The sequence below is a fragment of the Callithrix jacchus genome, chromosome X (genome assembly GCF_049354715.1).
Source record: "Callithrix jacchus isolate 240 chromosome X, calJac240_pri, whole genome shotgun sequence".
NCBI classification, from domain to species: domain Eukaryota; kingdom Metazoa; phylum Chordata; class Mammalia; order Primates; family Cebidae; genus Callithrix; species Callithrix jacchus.
In genome coordinates, this window is record NC_133524.1 from 12,954,471 (window position 1) to 12,973,315 (window position 18,845).

At 45.1% G+C, this 18,845-nt stretch overlaps 1 long non-coding RNA gene across 1 annotated transcript in view; it reads right to left on the reverse strand.

Moving 5' to 3' along the window:
- LOC118150425 (uncharacterized) overlaps nt 1-15,356 on the reverse strand; it is a 34,014-nt gene extending 18,658 nt beyond the window's left edge. The window contains exons 1-2 of the long non-coding RNA XR_004738522.3: nt 15,194-15,356; nt 14,916-15,037 (exon numbers count right to left, since the gene is read on the reverse strand). This is a non-coding gene — a long non-coding RNA (uncharacterized LOC118150425). The remainder of the gene's footprint in view (nt 1-14,915; nt 15,038-15,193) is intronic.
- Between the last annotated feature and the right edge of the window lie 3,489 nt (nt 15,357-18,845).

The window sequence follows — 18,845 nt, forward strand, 5'->3', positions numbered from 1 at the left end:
CCAGGAAGGGGTAGGCTCTGGCCAGGCGTCCTTAAGGGACTCTCTCCCTCTCCCTCCCTTCCTCCCTCCCTCCCTCTCCTGTAACCTCTCTTCTGCCAACCCTCCCTTTCCTGAACCTGCCAAAGACCTGGAGGATCTCCCAGACTCTCCCATTGCTGACAACCTCATCCACCATCAGAGTCTCCACTGGGGTGAGTGAGAGAGACTCTTGCCATTAACCCAAAACTCTTGACCATCTCGGCCTTCCTGAAAGACCCAGCGCTGGGCCAAGGGCTTCCTCCGGCCTCCAGGCCTCCGGTTCCTCAGTTTCAGAGATACCTGATTCAGCGGCTAACTCCTCTATTCTAAACAAGGCCCAAGAGACAGGGGACACCCTCTCCTGCTATCCTTGTCAATCGGCAGTCTCTTCTTCCTCTACCTCCCTCCCCCACTTGCTATGGGAGCCTCTCAGCCTACCCCTTCCAAAACTACACCCCCCAGGTGTCTACTGTGTAATCTCAACACTGTCCGCCTCTGTTCAGAAGTCCATCCTAAGAGGCTTATCTTTTACTGTAATACCGTTTGGGCTCAGTACAAATTAGAAAATGGCTCTGAATGGCCCAAAGATGGCGCTTTTGATTCCAATATACTTAGAGACTTAGACAAGTTTTGCCAGCGCAATGGGAAATGGTCTGAGATTCCTTGTGTTTAGGCTTTCTTCACTCTTCCTAGCCATCCTTCCCTGTGCCAGTCCTGTTCCACTTTCCAAATCCTTCTCGCTCCCTCCAAACCCAACTCTCCCCCGTCATCCTCCCCATGGCCCCGGTCAATGACTCGTCTCCTGCCACACTCCCCACAACCCCAGCCCACAACTCTTCTTCCTTTGACCCCGCCAGGTTTTCCTCCTCCTCGACAGCTCATGATCCCCACCAGAACATCATGATCCTCTAACATATGCCCTCGCTCCGCCCTACCCCTCTCTCCCCCTCTCTCCAGCCACCCTGCTTCCAACTCTGAGTCCTCTCCATCTCTACCAATTACCCAGCCTCAAGCCCAACGTGCCCAGCAACCAGCTCCCTTGCTTCTCCTCCAGGAGGTAGCCCAGGCTTAAGAAATCATCTGTGTCCACATTCCCTTCTCCCTTTCCAATCTGTCCCGGATTGAAAAACGTCTTGGGTCCTTCTCCTCTGATCCTGATACTTATATCAAAGAATTTAAGTATCTTGCCCAGTCTTATGAACACACTTGGCATAATGTCTATATTATCCTCTCTTCTACTATCCTTCTGGAAGAGAAGGGAAGAGTGTGGCTCGCAGCCCATGCCAAAGATCTTCATCAGCAAGATCCTACTAAGCCAGTAGGAGCCACTGCCATCCCCGGGGAAAAGCCTTCCTGGGAGTACCAACTCACAGACCCCGGCCAGGCATCCTGTAACCATATGATTACTTGCCTTATTGTGGGCCTTGACAAAGCTGCCCATAAGGCTATAAATTTTGAAAAACTCAAAGAAGTTTCCAAAAAAGCTTATAAAAATCCTGCCCAATTCCTTTCCTGCCTTACAGAGGCTGTCCAAAAATATGCCGCGTTGACCCTGCCTCCTGAGAAGGAACTATTAAGAACATCTTAATACCCATTTTATCTCCCAATCTGCCCCCGACATCAGGCACAAACTTAAAAAGGCTAAAAATGGCCCTTGAACCCCACAACAAGACCTCCTTAACCTGGCTTTCAAAGTCTTCAATAATAAGAATAAGCAAAGTAAACTAGATAAAGCCCGAAGAAATTGCGCTAAACACCAGCTTCGAGCTGCAGCTTTCCATCAACCTGCTAGCAGTGGCCCACCAAGGCCTTGTTTTAAGTGTGGCAAGGAAGGCCACTGGATGCAGGCATGTCCTAACCCAGGAGTGCCAAAAAGCCCTTGCCCTGTCTGCCAGCAGACAGGCCACTGGAAATCTGACTGTCCTCTCAACAGTCAGACAGAAAAGCCTGCACCTCAGAGCCACCACCCATTCAGCAGGATGAAAAGTGAAGAATTGCTTGCAGTCCCACAGCTCCTTGGCCTAGCTGCTTAAGACTGATGAGGCCCAGGGTCCCGGCCCCATCTGCCATCACTGCATCGGAGCTCAGGGTAACTCTGCTAATAGCAGGTAAGCCTATCTCTTTTTTAATTGATACTGTGACATGGTGATTGCCCCATACACTGCATACCTCGACCACACCTCGGCTTTCCGTTGAAACTGCTCTCTGTAACCCTGATGTGACAGGCAAGCAGTCCAAACCCACGCCATCTTGGCCCCTGCAACTTGTAATAAGTAGCTGAGGTCTGTAACTTCCACCCTAGCCGGACAATGTGTAAACTAACGCTTATCTTGACTTCTGTAAACCACTTAAGTAATAAAGTCCAAAGTCCCCTGGCCCTCAGAATGTCTGAAGCCCCTCACCCTCACCCCCGCCCAGGAGGTGGTTTACAGCCATAAAAGGTCTTCACACCCTCCTTTTGGGGCTGCGAGTTAGAGAGACTCGAGTCCTCCGAGGCCACCAGCAATAAAGACCCTGTAATTTGGCCTCGTCTTTGTCTCAGTGATTTCACGCTCGCTCGGTTACATTACCAGGGCCACCTACTTGGCTTTGCCTGAATTCTCAGGACCCACTCATCCCTCTCAGGTCTCAGTTGTGGGGGTTGATGGACTCATCGTGCACCCATGTACCACCAGACCTCTTACTTGTTCCTTATTTGATACTGTTTTCTCACACTCTTTCCTTATCATCCCTCGTTGCCCTATCCCCATCCTAGGCAGAGACCTCCTAACCAAATTGAAAGCCTCCATCACCTTTCTCTGTTCTCCACAACTGGATTCTCCTATTCCTCTACATTACCGCACCAGCCCTCAAACCCTCCCCCAATATGCACTCCCCTATTCTCGTTAACCCAATAATGTGGGACACTTCTACCCCTTCTCTAGCAGCTCACCACAATCCCATCAAAATCCAGCTAAAAGACCCCTCCAAATTTCCTAATGTCTCACAGTATCCCATTTCATGAACGCACCTCAAAGGCTCACAACCCATCGTAAACAGACTTTAGGCGGATTCATTCTCCATACAATACCCCTATACTCCCTGTCACAAAGGCTGATGGCTCATATTGTCTAGGCCGAGATCTCTGGGCTATCAATCAGGCAGTCCTTCCCATCCATCCAGTAGTTCCCAACCCCTATATGCTCCTTTCCATCATCCCTCCAGACACAACACATTACACTGTAATAGACCTAAAGGGTGCCTTTTTTCCCATTCCTCTTCACCGTGACTCCCCAAATCTCTTTGCTTTCACTTGGACTGACCCTGAAACCCTCTAGTCACTACAACTTACTTGGACAGTCCTCCCGCAAGCCTTTAAAGATAGACCTCATTTCTTTGGACAAGCTCTAGCTCAAGACCTCACCTTCCTAAACCTCTCCACTAGCCAGCTCCTCCAGTATGTGGACAACCTTCTCCTCTGGAGCCCCTCCCTAGAGGACTCTCAGACTCACACTACTACCCTTCCAAACTTTCTTGCTAATAAAAGATAGGTTTACCCTCCAAAGCACAACTCTCCACTCCAACAGTGACATACTTAGGAGTCCAGCTCTTTCCCGGGGCCGGAGCCATGATCCCTAGATTTGATCTCCCACACTCCATAAAAGCAGACAATGGCCCTAGCTTCATCTCCCAAATCATCCCATGCTGGGGTCATGGCTTGGGCCCCAAGGAAGAGCTGGACTCCTGCCCCCACCCACCTCTAAATGTGAGATCCTTTCTTTCCTAGGACTAGCAGGCTTCATTCGGAATATGGATTCCCAATTTTGCCCTCCTAGCCCACCCTGTCTGTGAAGCAGCTAAAGGCCCTCTAAATGAGCCCCTAAATCCTTCACACAATATATCCCTAGCCTCCACAAACTTAAAGCTGCCCTCATAACTGTTCCTGCTCTATCTTTGCCTGACATTTCTCAGCCCTTCATTCTCTACACAGCTGAAAACCATAGAATAGCCCTTGGTGTCCTTGGCCAACAAAAAGAAAGTCCTCCTTCCTTCACTCCCATAGCTTACCTATCTAAACAACTAGACAACACCATCCGAGGGTGGCTGACCTGCCTCAGAGTCCTAGCAGCCGCTACCACCCTAGCCTTAGTAAGCAAAAAACATTGAGTCAAGACACCACAGTCTACAGCCAACATCATCTACAAGATCTCCTCTCCTCCCAAGCACTGAGCACACTTTCTTCTTCTTGTATGCAACTACTCCATGCCCTCTTTCTTGAGAACCCCGAGGCCTGCCTCTCCAAAATGCTCCCCTAATCCTGCATCTCTACTCCCAGTATCTTCCTCCCCTCCCACCCACTCCTGTACTGAAATCCTTTATCACCTACACCCTCATTTCCCTGACATCTTCCCAGAACCTCTCCCTGATCCTGACAACCAGTTCTTTATAGATGGCTCCTCTTCCAAGTCAGTTGTCTCCCATAAAATCACTGGGTATGCAGTCATCTCCCTTGACCAAGTAATTGCAGCTAAACCCCTACCCTCAGGGACCTCCTCCCAAAAGGCAGAACTTACAGCTCTCACCTGGGCCAAAACCCTTTCTAAAGGCAAATGAGTCAACATTTTTACCAACTCCAAATATGCGTATCACATTCTACATTCTTATGCTGCCATCTAGCAAGAGAGGATTTCTTACGGCCAAGGGAACCCCTATCACTAATGGCCCCCTAATTTACCAACTCCTCCAAGCTGCACGCCTCCTGGCTAACGCAGGAGTTGTACACTGTCGAGGACACCAAAGAGGGTCAGATGAGATCTCAAGAGGAAACAGAGGCCAGGAAGGCAGCAAAAGAAGCCTCCCTTTCTTCTGCCCCTGCCCAGCTCCTCATTACCCCCACCATTCAATCTCAATATTCTCCCATGGAAAAAGCTTCACTGCTACAACAAGGGACCACCTCCCAAGGGAACTGGATAGTCAAAGATCAAAAACTCATCCTCCCCCAAGAACAAACCAAAGAAATTCTAACATCGCTTTGCCAGTCCTTCCACATCGGTGTGCACCCCCTATACCTTCCCCTTTGCCCTTATTTCTCTTCCCCCGACCTATTTAACACTCTAAAAGACATAACCTCAAACTGACATATATGCTGTGTCACTTCCTCCCAAGGGGGCTTCTGCTCTCCTATCCCTACACGTCAGCTAAGAGGAACACTCCCACGGGAAGACTGGCAAACTTTACCCACATGCCTCCTGTTAAGAAGACTAAGTTTCTTCTTACTCTTATAGATACCTTCTCTGGGTGGGTAGAAGCGTTTCCCACCTGTTCAGAAATAGCTGTAGTACTCTCCCAAATTACTTTAACAGAAATCATCCCTAAATTTTGTCTCCCGCGCTCCATAAAAATCAGACAACGGCCCTAGCTTCATCTCCCAAATCACCCAACGAGTCTCAGTCCCTCGGCATCCAGCGGTGCCTGACCCCAGTCATCAGGAAAAGATGAAAGGGCAAATGGGATCCTTAAAACTCAGTTAACCAAGGAAAAAGAAGCCAAGATGGCAGAATAGGAACAGCTCTGGTCTGCAGGTCTCAACGATAGCGAGCCAGTAGGTGAGTGATCTCCGCATTTCCAACCGAGGTACCAGGTTCAATTCATTGGGACTGGTTAGACAGTGGGTGTAGCCCAAGGAGGGGAAGCCAAAGCAGGGTGGGGCATCGCCTAACCCAGGAAGCAAAAGGGGCCTGAGAACTCCCTCTCCTAGGCAAGGGAAGCGATTAGGGACTTTTCTGGACCCTCTGGCCCTCTGGTTCATATACTGCACTTTTCCCATGGTCGTCACAACCTGCAGACCAGGAGATTCCTACTGCTGCCTACAACAGCAGTGCTCCAGGTTTCCGGCACAAAACCGGGCAGCTGTTTTAGCTACAGCAGGTTTTTTTTGTTGTTCTTTCTTTTCTTATCTCATACTCCAGTGGTGCCTGGAATGCCGCAAGACAGAACCACTCATTCCCCTGAAAGAAAAAGGGGGGCACTGAAGCCAGGGAGCCTAGCAATCTGGTTCGGCGGGACTTACCCCCACCAAGACCAGCAAGCTAAGATTCACTAGCTTGAAATTCTCACAGCCAGCACAGCAGTCTGAATTCGACATGAGATGTCCAAGCTCAATGTGGGGAGGGGCATCTGCCATTGCTGAGGCTCAGGTAGGCAGTGTTAACCTCGCTGGTGTAAACAAAGTCACTGGGAAATTTACACAGCAACTGGATGGAGCCCACAGCAGCTCAGCAAGGCCTCTTCAGGCAGACTGTGACTAGACTCCCTTCTTGCTGGGCAGGGAATCTCTTAAAAAAAGGCAGCAGCCCATCAGGGACTTATAAATAAAGGCCCCACCTTCCTGGGACAGAGCGCATGGGAAAAGGGGCAGTTGTGGGTTCTGCTTCAGAAGACTTTTAAACGTCCCTGCTTGGCAGCTCTGAAGGGAGCAACTTATCTCCCAGCACAGTGTTTGAGCTCTAATAAGGGACAGACTGCCTCCTCAATTGGCACCCTGACCCCCATGTATCTTGACTGGGAGACACCTGATACAGGAGAGCTCTGGCTGACATCTGGTGGGTACCTTTCTTGGAGGGAGCTGCCAGAGGAAGGAACAGGCAGCAAGCTTTGCTATTCTGCAGCCCCTGTGGGTAATTCCCAGGCAAGCAGGGTCTGGAGTACACCTATAGCAAACTCCAGCAGACCTGCAACAGAGGGGCCTGTTAGAAGGAAAACTAAAAACCAGAAAGAAATAGCTACATCAACAGAAAGGATGTCCATTCAGAGACCCCATCCAAAAGTCACCAACTTCAAATAATAAAGGTAGAGAAATCCATGAAGATGGGAAGAAACCAGCAAAAGAAGCTGAAATCACAAAAAACCAGAACTCCTCTTCTCTTCCAAGGGATCACAACTCCTCACCAGCAAAGGAACAAAACTGGATGGAGAATGAGTTGATGAACTGACAGAAGCAGGCTTCAGAAGGTGGATAATAACAAACTTCTCCAAGCTTAAGGAGCATGTTCTAACCCAGTGCAAGGAAACTAAGAACCTTGAAAAAAACATTAGACGAAATGCTAACCAGAATAACCAACTTAGAGAAGAACATAAACGACTTAATGAGAACTGAAAATCACAGCACAAGAGCTTCGTGAAGCATATACAAGTTTCAATAACCAAATCGATCAAGCAGAAGACAGGATATCAGATACTGAAACCAACTCAACAAAATAAACTGAGAAGGCAAATGAGAGAAAAAAAAAGAGTGAAAAGAAATGAACAAAGCCTCCAAGAAATACAGGATCATGTGAAAGACCAAATCTACATTTGATCGGTGTACCTGAATGTGACAGGGAGAATGAAACCAAGTTGGAAAACACTCTTCAGGATATTATCCAGTAGAACTTCCCCAACCTAGCAAGGCAGGCCAACATTCGAATACAGGAAATACAGAGAACACCACAAAGATATTCCTCGAGAAGAGCAACCCCAAGGCACATAATCGTCAGATTCACCAGGGTTGAAATGAAGGAAAAAATGCTAAGGGCAGCTAGAGAGAAAGGTCGGGTAAGCTGCAAAGGGAAACCCATCAGAATCACATCAGATCTCTCAGCAGAGGCCCTACAAGCCAGAAGAGAGTGGGGGCCAATATTCAACATCCTTAAAGAAAAGAATTTTCAACCCAGAATTTCATATCCAGCCAAACTAAGCTTCATAAGTGAAAGAGAAATAAAATCCTTTACAAAAAGGAATTGCTCAGAGATTTCATCACGACCAGGCCTGCCTTACAAGAGCTCCTGAAGGAAGCACTAAACGTGAAAAAGAACACCCAGTACCAGCCACTGTAAAAACGTACCAAATGACAAAGACCAACAACACAATGAAGAAACCGCATCAACTAACGGGCAAAACAACCAGCTAGCATCAAAATGGCAAGATCAAATTCACAAATAACAATATTAAATTTAAATGCAAATGGACTAAATGCACCAATCAAAAGACACAGACTGGCAAATTGGATAAAGAGTGAAGACCAATTGGTGTGCTGTATTCAGGAGACCCATCTGATGTGCGAAGACACACATAGACTAAAAATAAAGGGATAAAGGAAGATTTACCAGCAAATGGAGAGCAAAAAAAAAAAAAAAAAAAAGCAGGGGTTTCTATCCTGGTCTCTGATAAAAAAAGACTTTAAACCAACATAGATCAAAAGAGACAAAGAAGGGCATTACATAATGGTAAAGGGATCAATACAACAAGAAGAGCTAACTATCCTAAATATATATGCACCCAATACAGGAAAACCCAGATACATAAAGCAAGTTCTTAATGACCTACAAGAGACTTAGACTCTCACACAATAATAGTGGGAGACTTCACCCCACTGTGAATATTAGATCAATGAGACAGAAAATTAACAAGGATATCCAAGACTTGAACTCAACTCTGGACCAAGCGGACCTAATAGACCTCTACAGAACTCTCCGCCCCAAATCCACAGAACATACATCTTTCTCAGAACCACATTGCATTTATTCTAAAATTGACCACATAATTGGAAGTAAAACACTCCTCAGCAAATGCAAAAGAACGGAAATCATAACAAAGTCCCTCAGACCACAGTGCAATAAAATTAGAACTCAGGATTAAGAAACTCACTCAAAACCACACTTGAAAACTGAACAACCTGCTCCTGAACGACAACCAGATTAATAATGAAATGAAGGCAGGAATAAAGATGTTCTTAGAAACCAAACGAAGACACAATGTACCAGCATCTCTGGGACATATTTCAGCAGTACCTAGAGGGAAATTTATAGCACTAAATGCCCACAAGAGAAGTGAGGAAAGTTCTAAAATCGACACCCTAACATCACAATTAAAAAAACTAGAGGAACAAGATCAAACAAATTTAAAAGCTAGCGGAAGGCAAGCAATAACTAAGATCAGAGCAGAACTGAAGGAGATACAGACACAAAAAACCCTTAAAAAAATAAATCGAGAAACTGATTTTTTGAAAAGATCAACAAAATAGACTGCTAGCCATACTAATAAAGAGAGAAGAACTGAATACATGCAACAAAGAATGATAAAGGGGATTTTACCACTGATCCCACAGAAATACAAACTACCATCAAAGATTACTACAAACACCTCTGTACAAAGAAACCAGTAAATCTAGAAGAAATAGATAAATTCCTGGATGCTTACACCCTCCCAAGACTAAACCAGAAAAAAGTTCAATCCCTGAATAGACCAATCACAAGATCTGAAATTGATGCAGCAATTAATAGTCTACTATCCAAAAAAAGTCCAGGTCCAGATGGGTTCAGAGCTGAATTATACCAGAGGTACAAAGAGGAGCTGGTACCATTCCTTCTGAAACTATTCCAAACAATACAAAAAGAGGGAATTCTCCCTAATTCATGTTATGAGACCAACATCAGCCTGATACCAAAACCTGGCAGAGACACAACTGAAAAAGAAAATTTTGGGCCAATATCCATGAACATTGATGCAAAAGTCCCCAATAAAATACTGGCAAACCAAATCCAACAGCACATCAAAAAGCTTATTCATTACAATCAAGTTGGCTTCATCCCTGGGATGCAAGGCTGGTTCAACATACTCAAATCTATAAATGTAATCCATCACATGAACAGAACCAAAGACAAAAACCACATGATTATCTCAATAGATGCAGAGAAGCCCTTTGACAAAATTCAACAGTACTTTATGCTGAAAATTCTCAAAAAACTAGGTATCGATGGATTGTATCTCAAAATAATAAGAGCTATTTATGTCAAACCCACAGTCAATATTATACTGAACAGGCAAAAACCAGAAGCATTCCCTTTGAAAACTGGCATAAGACAAGGATGCCCTCTCTCACCATTCCCATTCATCATAGTATTGGAAGTTCTGATCAGGGAAATCAGGCAAAAAAAAAAAAAAGAAATAAATCGTATTCAATTAGGAGAAGAGGAAGTCAAATTGTCTATTTGCAGATAACATGATTGTATATTTAGAAGTCCCCATCGTCTCAGCCCCAAATCTCCTTAAGCTGATAAGCAACTTCAGTAAAGTCTCAGAATACAAAATCAATGTGCAGAAATCACAAGCATTCCTATACACCAATAACAGACAAAGAGAGAGCCAAATCACAAGTGAACTCCCAAACACAATTGCTACAGAGAATAAAATACCTTGGAATATGACTAACAAGGGATGTGAAGAACCTCTTCAAGTAGAACTATAAACCATTGCTTAAGGAAATAAGAGAGGATACAAGTAAATGAAAAAATATTCCATGTTTATAATTAGGAAGAATCAATATCGTGAAAATGGCCATACTGCCCAAAGTAATTTACAGATTGAATGCTATCTCCATCAAGCTACCATTGACTTTCTTCACAGAATTGGAAAAAAACACCTTAAACTTCATATGGAATCAAAAAGACCAGAGCCAAAGACAATCCTAAGCAAAGAAAAAAGAAAGCTGTAGGCATCACGCTGAGTTCAAGCTATACTACAAGGCTACAGTAATGAAAACAGCATGGTACTGGTACCAAAACAGAGATACAGACCAATGGAACAGAACAGAGGCCTCAGAAATAATGCCACACATCTACAACCATCTGATCTTTGACAAACCTGACAAAAACAAGCAATAGGAAAAGGATTCCCTATTTAATAAATGGTGTTGGGAAAACAGGCTAGCCATATGAAGAAAGCTGGAACTGGATCCCTTCCTTTTTTTTTTTTTTTTTTTTTTGGAGACGGAGTTTCGCTCATTACCCAGGCTGGAGTGCAATGGCGCCATCTCGGCTCAACACAACCTCCGCCTCCTGGGTTCAGGCAATTCTCCTGCCTCAGCCTCCTGAGTAGCTGGGATTGCAGGCACACACCACCACGCCCAGCTAATTTTTTGTATTTTTAGTAGAGACAGGGTTTCACCATGTTGACCAGGATGGTCTCGATCTCTTGACTTCGTGATCCACCCGCCTCAGCCTCCCAAAGTGCTGGAATTACAGGCGTGAGCCACCGCGCCCAGCTGGATCCCGTACTTATACGAAAATTAACTCCAGATGGATTAAAGATTTAAACATAAGACCTAATGCCATAAAAACCCTAGACGAAAACCTAGGCAATACCATTCAGAACATAGGCATAGGCAAGGACTTCATGACTAAAACACCAAAAGCAATGGCAACAAAAGCCAAAAGAGACAAATGGAATCTAATTAAACTAAATGGTATCTAATTAAACTAAAGCATTTCTGCACAGCAAAAGAACCAGCAACCAACAAATTGGGAAAAAGATTTTTGCCATCTACCCATCTGACAAAGGGCTAATATCCAGAATCTACAAAGAACTTAAACAACTTCACAAGAAAAAAAAAAAAAAAAAAACATCAAAAGTGGGTGAAGGATAATGCACAGACACTTTTCCAAAGAAGATATTTATGCAGCCAAGAAACATATGAAAAAATGCTCACCATCACTGGTCACTAGAGAAATGCAAATCAAAACCACATTGAGATACCACCTCACGCCAGTTAGAATGGTGATCATTAAAAAATCTATAGACAATAGATGCTGGAGAGGATGTGGAGAAATAGGAACACTTTTATACTGTTGGTGGGAGTGTAAATTAGTTCAACCATTGTGGAAGACAGTGTGGCAATTCCTCAATGATCTAGAAATAGAAATTCCATTTGACCCAGCAATCCCATTACTGGGTATATATCCAAAGGATTATAAATCATTCTATTATAAAGACACATGCACATATATGTTTATTGTGGCACTGTTTACAATATCAAAGACTTGGAACCAACCCAAATGCCCATCAGTGATAGACTGGATAAAGAAAATGTGGCACATATACACCATGGAATACTATGCAGCCATAAAAAGGAATGAAATTATTTCCTTTGCAGGGACATGGATGAAGCTGGAAACCATCGTTCTCAGCAAACTGACCCAAGAACAGAAAACCAAACACCGCACGTTCTCCCTCATAGGCAGGTGTTGAACAATGAGAACACATGGACACATGCAGGGGAACATCACACACTAGGACCTGTTGGGGGTTGGGAGGTTAGTGGAGGGACAGCAGGGGGTTGCAGGATTGGGGAGGGATAGCATTAGGAGAAATACCTAATGTAGACGAGGGGGGATGGAGGCAGCAAACCACCATAGCACGTGTATACCTATGTAACAAACCTCTACATTCTGCACATGTACTCCAGAGCTTAAAGTTAAAAAATAAAATTTTTTTTAAAAAAAACTCAGTTCACCAACCTGACTCTTGAAGTCCAATAACCCTAGACCTCCCTTGTGCCCATAGCCCTAGGCCACATCAGAGCCAGCCAAAAGTACCCTCCTTCCTCAGCCCATTTGAGTTACTGTATAGATGCCCTTTTCTCTTACAAAACAGGCCCCCTTCTAACTCCCAGCTAGGAGAATACCTCCCAATGCTTTCCCTCATCTGCCATCTCCTCCAGGAACAAGCAGACCAGGCCCGCTGAAAGTCCCACGAAGGCCCCACCAACCAGACCCTCCTACCAGGAGAATATGTCTTCCTAAAAACTTTTAACCCAGCAAGCCTTAAACCAAAGTGGAAAGGTCCCTTTCAAGTTCCTCTCACAACCCCCATCGCAGCTAAATGCTCAGGACAAATCTCTTGGCACAATCTTTCCAGATTACAAAGAGCTCCCCACGTGCCCACTGACCCACCAACTGCCATCCTCCATGGATTCTCCAGTACTCTTCTCAACCCAACCAAACTCTGCCTTATGCCTGTTCCTGAGGACGACCCACCACTGTCTCCCTCCCCTTAAAAGCTGTAAGTACTTCCCAAATCCCTAAAGAAACTTAAATGCCCTGCCCCTGCCTAAACTGCCGCTTTACCCTCTTCCTCTACTGTGTCTGCCAAGACATCTCCTGGTTTTACCCCCAAGCTCCCAGTCTTGACTCTCTTTTAGCATGGATAAATGACCTATTTTTCCAAGGCAGTCTGTGTCACTTCTCCCCAGATGAAAGGCAGCTGTTTACCTTTTTACTCACTCTTCGCCTATCTATTCCTCCGACTCCTTGGGCCGCCCAGCTTCACCACACACCCCTTTCCTATCATCCCTAACTACCTCTACAGAACCCTCAGCTTAACCCACTCTCTGCTGAACCAATCCAACCGACCCTAGCACAAGATGCTGGCTATGCCTCTGTCAGCTACGACGTATCCTACCACTCCTGCCCCTGCAAACACCTGGGATTTTTCCACTTTAACCTATCATCCCCAATATGAAAGTAAAAGCGTCTCCCAGCATTTGAACATGCAGACATCAGCCAGGTTTCCCATCTCTGAAACAACCAAAAATACTAGTACAACTTCTGCGTTCCTATATTTCCGATCTCACCCATACAGACAATAATAACAAGCCCCTCCCCGGCCCCATAACCATGAATACAGAGTTAACTCTCTAAGCCCAAATTTGCTTTCAAGGCAATCTGTCTTCAGCCGACCTTTGGGCACCTACCGCCCCATCAATGTAACTATACCTTACAGCTTCAGGCCCCAACCGACTATCAAAACTTTCAAGTCTTCCGCGTTGCTCCATGTAGGCGGCCTGTCCGGTTTTCAGGACCCCAACAGTCATTAGTAACTCTCTACTTAACAATCAGGATTCGCAACGGAAGACATACCTATGACTATACACCATGGACCCCTTACAGCACAACCGCCACCCCTCAAGAATATGCCCACGTTTAACCACTTTCTGAATGGATCCCAGTAGATTCCAAACGATTCTTTCTCCAATGTAAAACTAAAACACACGGAGCCACTCAGCTTTCCCTGCTAACCCCTTTTCAACCACTGACTGGCGAGGATGGAGACACAAGCACCTAGAATCACCTCCCCCTTAACTTCCACACTGCATTTCAATAGAAGAAAAGGCTGGCAGACTGGTGCCTCCTGAATCACCTTCCTGTAAATAGCACGCTTGGTATTGGGGAAACTCTCCAGAAGACACTGTTTTTACTTAAACAAGATCAAACCGCCACCCCACTCCTCCATCCCGAGACCAGAAACCTTTCACATATAGTTCCTAAAGCTGTAAACCCAAAATCCTTTCATATGTGATTTCTAAAACTGTAAACCCACGACCCCTTCACCCATAATTTCTTTTTTTTTTTTTTTTTTTTTGAGACGGAGTCTTGCTCTGTCACCAGGCTGGAGTGCAGTGGCGCAATCTCGGCTCACTGCAACCTCCATCTCCTGGGTTCAAGCAATTCTTCCGCCTCAGCCTCCCGAGTAGCTGGAACCACTGGCACCTGCCACCATGCCCGGCTAATTTTTTTTGTATTTTTTGTAGAGATGGGGTTTCACCGTGTTGGCCAGGATGGTCTTGATCTTTTGACCTCATGATCCGCCTGCCTCGGCCTCCCAAAGTGCTGGGATTACATCACCCGCAATTTCTAAGGCTGTAAACCTATGATTCTTTCACGTGTAATATCTAGAGAGTAAGCCTATATAAAGGCAGAGCCTCTCTTTGTTAGAGGAGCTGGGTTATTTAGACAAGTCATTGCCCGGCTCCTGGGCCCTAACAAAGTCCTTCCTTCCCTGTTCAGTTGTTCGAGACTCTGTTTCTCGAGGCCACTTCTGCTACACCAGAGCCACCCTAGCTAGCACCCTAGGCATGTAGGAGAGGGAGAATAAACCCATATGCCTTTTAAACATACGCAACCTGTTTTGTCTGCCCAGCTAAGGCATAATTTTCAAGTGCAGGACCTTATCTTACCTATTCCTCCCCACTAATTAGACTGGCACCTGCACCCTAGTGTTTTTAAGCCCCAAAATAGACATTGCCCCAGGGAACCAAAGCTTACCAGTCCCCTTCAAAGCTCAAGTCTGCCAGCACCGAGCCATGCAGCTAACACCCTTCGAGGACTTGGAGTTACTGCGGCCACGGGAACAGGAAGAGCAGGGCTGTCCACCTCTCCGCAGAAATCTGCAAGACATAGCAGAATCCATTCTTACTCTTCAATCCCAAATAGACTCTCTAGCAGCAGTTACACTCCAAAACCGCCGAGGTTTAGACCTCCTCACTGCCGAGAAAGGAGGACTGTGTACCTTTTCAGGGGAGGAATGCTGTTTCTATACTAACCAGTCAGGAGTAGTACGAAATGCCGCTCGACGGTCAAATGAAAAAGCTTCTGAAATCAGGCAGCGCCTTTCGGTCTCCTGGGCTAATCTTTGGAGTTGGGCTCCACGGCTTCTCTTGCTAGCTGGACCTACTGTTTCTATCCTTCTTCTAGCATTTGGCCCCTGCCTCTTCGACTCCTCACTCAGTTTTTATAGGACCGTATTAGAGCTTTCACCCATGGGACAATACAAAGTAAGATGCTGCTCCAAGAATACAGACAGTTCCAGGAACGACAATCCCCACAATCTAGCCTCTACCCAGACGTTGCCCCTACCCAGCAAGAAGCAGCCACATGACAACGGCACCCCTCTTCTATTATCTGTTAAAAGGCAGGAGCCTTAGGAACAAGCTGCCCCAGAAAACCCCCTCCACGCAGCTGACTCCCGTCTCTGATTGCTCTACAGCTGCTTCCTACTCAGGCACCACAGCAAGGCTGCCAGGCATGCTACAATTAAGCAAAGCCTGATTATAGTAATCTGGGCAGCTGGCGGGGGGCAGGGAAAACAAATCTTTGTTTAAATTCCCGTTTTACACACACCTGTAAATATCTGTTTTTTCATTTAACTGCCACCACAAAAGTCACAGGATGATGTATTATAAGTCTGTCACAAATTGACAAACTATCTCTGTGCCTGTTACGAGGTCATAGATTCTCTCAGTCCTGAAACTCCCTTATGCCCCTCTCACCCCACATAAACCCCTCGTTTTGTGGGCTCAGGGCTGCCTCCTCTGACTGTTATGGGGCAGCCCAGCAAATAAAAGTTGCTTGCCTGACTTTGGGTCTACTGTCCTTTCTCTCAGCTAACCGTGCAGGCACGATGCGCCAGGTACTGTGCCTAATCATCTCCATGCACAATTATTGCCTCTATTTCTTAGAACAATTTATGTGAAATTACTATCATCCCAATTTGTAGGAAAGGAAACCGAAGTTAGAGACTCCAAAGAACTTGCCCAAAATCATAGATGCTGGTCAGAATCAAGATTCAAACACAAGTATTGAAATTTCGTTCAGTCGTTCTTAGCCAAGTAGCTAGTATGACTGTTTCTAGTCAGAGAAATGCCAGCATGGATTTTTAAAAAAATAATTTCCACCAAAGAACTTACAATAAAAAGCAACCAACTCCTATCCCAAACTTCCACTCTCAGTCCCAGTTCCAAGGGACAACCTGTTTCATCAGCTTCTGGGTTTAGACTTTCTGCTGGTTTTCTCCTTAGTTCTAGACAATCTAATTTCCTGACTTACCAACTTTGGATGATATTATGGACCACCTCTTGCAAGATAAGGAGCTGACTGACTTAAGTCACCCTCTCCTTACCGTCTCCTCCCCTAACCTATGTTTGACAGGGGTACTAAGTTCTGTTCAGGGTTACTTATATAGCTTTAACTGTTACAATTACATCTCTGCTTCTTGTTCAATCATCTTTCAACATTCTCCTTGACTCCCCACCTGTGTGAAACGAAGCTCCGTGCTGCAGTCTTCCTTCCTCTCCACCCCTCCCCCACTTCTCACTTCCACCTTCTAACTTAGGCCTACAGTGCCTTTGCATTTACACCACTTACATTGTTATTTAAAGTAACGTTCTCCATGGTGTTTAGGGATTGAACCTTTTTAAAGCACTGCAGCCTGGAGAAACAGCATAGTCAAATGATTTGAGCGTGAAACAAAAAAACCCCATGCGTGGAAGGAAAGAAGAAAGAGTTTACTGGGAATTCACTCTCTTAAGTCAGTAGTCCATAAGTGTAGCCCCTGAACCAACAGCATCAGCATCACCGGGAAACTTATTAGAAATGCAAATTCCTGGGCTCCACCGGACTTACGGAATCAGCCACTCTGGGCTGGAACACAGCAATCTGTGATTTAACAAGTCATCCAGGTGATTGTAATGCAAGCTCAAGTTTGAGAACCACTGTGTTAAATAATTAACAGCTGTTTGTTAATTATTACATTAACAAATTCAAGATACAGTTTAAGAACAATGACTCTTTCCTGCACTAAATCTTATCCTGTAAAGGAAACTGCTTAAAACATGCACATGCATTTAAAAACTTTTAAAAATGGAAATCTGCACTGAGAGACCGTGATTAGTATTTCCAAAAGACATGACTGCAGGTTGCATACATTTTTAAGAGAGCTCTTATCAGAGTGGACTTTCAGTATCATGAAATATAAAAGAAAGATGTTTCGTAAGGCAAAAGAAAGTAGACTGAGCGCAATTTGAATTGCATTTAACCTGCAGAAGTCCTTCATATGCCAGAGCAAGGCAATTTTCTGCCCCACATTTGCCTAAGAAAAGTTCGATGTGGTCCCCTCACAGAGACCCTTTAAAGCTGATTTGTCCTTAAAGCACAGGTTTATCTGACTGTTTCTTCCTTGTCAAGTTAGGCACATTTTCATTTGTCTAGACAAAATGAAGTCTTTCAGGCTTTCATTTAGGTTGGATCTACAAATTTTTTTAAGTTTTAAGTTTTTGAAATTTATTAATTTTTTTTGAGACAGAGTCTTACTCTGTCACCCAGGCTGGAGTGCAGTGGCATGATCTTGGCTCACTTGGCACCGAAACCTCCGCCTCCCAGGTTCAAGCGATTCTCCTGCCTCAGCTTCCCGAGTAGCTGGGACTACAGGTGCGTGCCACAACGCTCAGCTAATTTTTGTATTTTTAGTAAAGACGGGTTTCACCATTTTGGCCAGGATGGTCCCGATCTCTTAACCTCATGATCTGCACGCTTCAGCCTACCAAAGTGCTGGGATTACAGGCATGAGCCGCCACGCCTGGCCAAATTTTTTTTTTTTTTTTTTTTTTTTTTTGAGATGAAGTTTTACTCTGTCACCCAGGCTGGAGTGCAGTGGCATGATCTCGACTCACCACAACCTCTGTGTCCTGGGTTCAAGCAATTCTCCTGCCTCAGCCTCCCAAGTAGCTGGGATTACAGGCGTGCACCACCATGCCCTGCTAATTTTTTGTAGAGACAGGGTTTCTCCATATTGGCCAGGCTGGTCTCAAACTCCTGACCTCAAGTTATCCACCCACCTCGGCCTCCCAAAGTGCTAGGATTACAGGCATGAGCCACCAGGCCTGGCCGGATCTATAATTTTCAATCCAATAATCATATGTATGATGATTATTATTGTGCTAAGATGATTCCTTTCCTACACACCCTATATCATGGCTCCCGTGTCACTTAAAAGAATGTTCACTAAAGCAAAATAAAGTTGACGCTCTTTCCCTAAAGATGAGGCCTGGGCTTCTCCATTGCACAGTGTTCTGAAAAAAGCAGCACTTCTGATATGGTGACCAGCTTCTAAGACAGAGCACCTCTAGCGTGAGCATCTCAAGAAGACCAGGCAGAAGCTTCAAGGCGTCTTATGACCTAGTCACTCAGTGACTTTCTACTCTTTGAATCACCAGACCAGAGTCAAGAACAGGAGAACTTGGATTCCACCTCCCAATTAAAAGAGTGACAAAAAAGCTGCAGCCATCTTTAATTAGTCACATGTGCTTCTACCAAAGCCTCAACTTAATCCAGCATCTCAATTGTATTATATATTCCATGAAATCGGCTCTTCCTAGAGGCGTCCCTCCCTGCAAGAGCCTTTTGACTTCCATTTTTGTT